The 2,500-nt window shown below is 58.1% G+C and overlaps 1 non-coding gene across 1 annotated transcript in view; it reads left to right on the top strand.

Annotated features, from left to right (window-relative positions):
- Window positions 1-1,549: 1,549 nt before the first annotated feature.
- LOC124726144 overlaps window positions 1,550-2,500 on the top strand; it is a 1,909-nt gene continuing 958 nt past the window's right edge. Inside the window, exon 1 of the ribosomal RNA XR_007006738.1 lies at window positions 1,550-2,500. This exon is cut by the window's right edge and continues 958 nt beyond it. This is a non-coding gene — a ribosomal RNA (small subunit ribosomal RNA).

Below are 2,500 nucleotides of genomic sequence, written 5' to 3'. Positions count from 1 at the left end.
TGGTTGGTGAGAAGTTTGCATGTTCAATGCCCTTCGCATGCGACGTACTCAGGCTACGTTGTGGTGCGGCCTGTGTCAACCGTCCGCTAATGTCGTACGCGTAAACCACAATCTGTACTGCACATTCGTCCTTATGTACCGAATGATACATCGTGGCACATGTGTGACCGTACAACGACTGCGCCCAAAAACGGCGGACCATACAGTGCAAATATTGTGCACGCAGCTACGTGTCGTCTCCCTATGAGAGCTGGATTGCAGTGTGGTACGCCATAGAGACGTGTGGGAGGAACGGACGCCGTGGATGGCGATCAGCATGAGCTGTCTGTTGATGTATTCGGACCTAGTCGTCTCTCCTCACACACCGTGATGGCATGGTGCACCGCGTTCCATATCTGCGACATGCTACAGAGGCCGGTTGACAGTCGTTCGAGCAATGGACATCGCATACGTACGGGGGCCACCTTCCACGTATTGTCTAGGCGTGCACATTTTGTTGCGTGTATGTGGGCAGACGTAGTGTGGCGTGACACCTGACACAGGCATGCAATAATCGTTGAAGTTGCAAATGGCGATGGACGCCTGCGTTTTCTGGTGAAGTTACGCAAATGAACAAATGGTAACCTGTTGTGGTGCGGTTGTTCTCGCTAGGGGTGAATCGGTGATGGCGACGATAGGTTGAGGTACGAACCGGTTGTTCCAGCGATACCCACCATGCCGACGAAACTGAACGGCATCTGGGTGTGAAGCGATACGCGGCGGTGGCTGGGTGGGACCGTCCCCGGCCGGTGAGGGGGCGCCTCCCGGCGTGCTGGCCGCGCGGTGCGTGGGCGCACGCGCTACAGCCGGCTGGTGGGGGCGGCCAGTGGCAGGCGCGCCGGCCGACGGACGCGGCAGGCGTCGCAGCTGCGCGCCGGCGCACCCTGCGCGCGGCGCCGTGCGGCCAAAGTAGGTCCTCGCGGGCCCGGTGCGAAGCGCGGTGGACATCTTCAGTGTGCTGGTCCGATTGAGGACTGTGTGCGTTGAGGATGCGCCGCCGCCCGGCGCTCGGCGCCGCGACGCCGTCTGCTGCTCGGTCGCCCCAGCGGTTCTCGCTGGTGGTTTGTATCGCAGCTGTGCGGATGTGTTGGCGCGTGCGCTGTGCTGGGAGAGTTCGCTTCGGCACCCAAGTGGGGCTTTTGTCCTTCTGTGGCGCTGGCGTTGGAGCTGCCGGTCACCGTAGGTGGCGCGTGTTGTCTCCCGCCGGCAATGCCACGACAGCACGCTCCCGGGCCTCTGTCGGCAGCGGCAAGCTCAGTTGGGAGCACGGGTGGTCGCACCGAAAGCGTCTACTCGCCTAACTCCGGGCGATTGCGCCTCTCTCGAACCCGACCAAGTACTTGGGACGGCGCTGCGCGCCGCCGGGACCTGAGAGGGTTTCGAGGTGTATTGTGCAGGGGAGCTCAGCCTCCTCCTGTTTGCAGAATGATTGAGCGGACGCTTGCGTGTTCGCGCGGGCCCCCGGGACACACTCCCGGGCGGCCGGCTGCTCAGCTCTAGTTGACGCAGCTCCCTGGTTGATCCTGCCAGTAGTCATATGCTTGTCTCAAAGATTAAGCCATGCATGTCTCAGTACAAGCCGCATTAAGGTGAAACCGCGAATGGCTCATTAAATCAGTTATGGTTCCTTAGATCGTACCCACGTTACTTGGATAACTGTGGTAATTCTAGAGCTAATACATGCAAACAGAGTCCCGACCAGAGATGGAAGGGACGCTTTTATTAGATCAAAACCAATCGGTCGGCTCGTCCGGTCCGTTTGCCTTGGTGACTCTGAATAACTTTGGGCTGATCGCACGGTCCTCGTACCGGCGACGCATCTTTCAAATGTCTGCCTTATCAACTGTCGATGGTAGGTTCTGCGCCTACCATGGTTGTAACGGGTAACGGGGAATCAGGGTTCGATTCCGGAGAGGGAGCCTGAGAAACGGCTACCACATCCAAGGAAGGCAGCAGGCGCGCAAATTACCCACTCCCGGCACGGGGAGGTAGTGACGAAAAATAACGATACGGGACTCATCCGAGGCCCCGTAATCGGAATGAGTACACTTTAAATCCTTTAACGAGTATCTATTGGAGGGCAAGTCTGGTGCCAGCAGCCGCGGTAATTCCAGCTCCAATAGCGTATATTAAAGTTGTTGCGGTTAAAAAGCTCGTAGTTGGATTTGTGTCCCACGCTGTTGGTTCACCGCCCGTCGGTGTTTAACTGGCATGTATCGTGGGACGTCCTGCCGGTGGGGCGAGCCGAAGGCGTGCGACCGCCTCGTGCGTGCTCGTGCGTCCCGAGGCGGACCCCGTTGAAATCCTACCAGGGTGCTCTTTATTGAGTGTCTCGGTGGGCCGGCACGTTTACTTTGAACAAATTAGAGTGCTTAAAGCAGGCAAGCCCGCCTGAATACTGTGTGCATGGAATAATGGAATAGGACCTCGGTTCTATTTTGTTGGTTTTCGGAACCCGAGG

Source organism: Schistocerca piceifrons, unplaced genomic scaffold (assembly GCF_021461385.2).
Source record: "Schistocerca piceifrons isolate TAMUIC-IGC-003096 unplaced genomic scaffold, iqSchPice1.1 HiC_scaffold_105, whole genome shotgun sequence".
Lineage (NCBI taxonomy): Eukaryota > Metazoa > Arthropoda > Insecta > Orthoptera > Acrididae > Schistocerca > Schistocerca piceifrons.
Note: the sequence above shows the minus strand (reverse complement) of the source record. Positions and strands in the feature narration are given on the sequence as shown.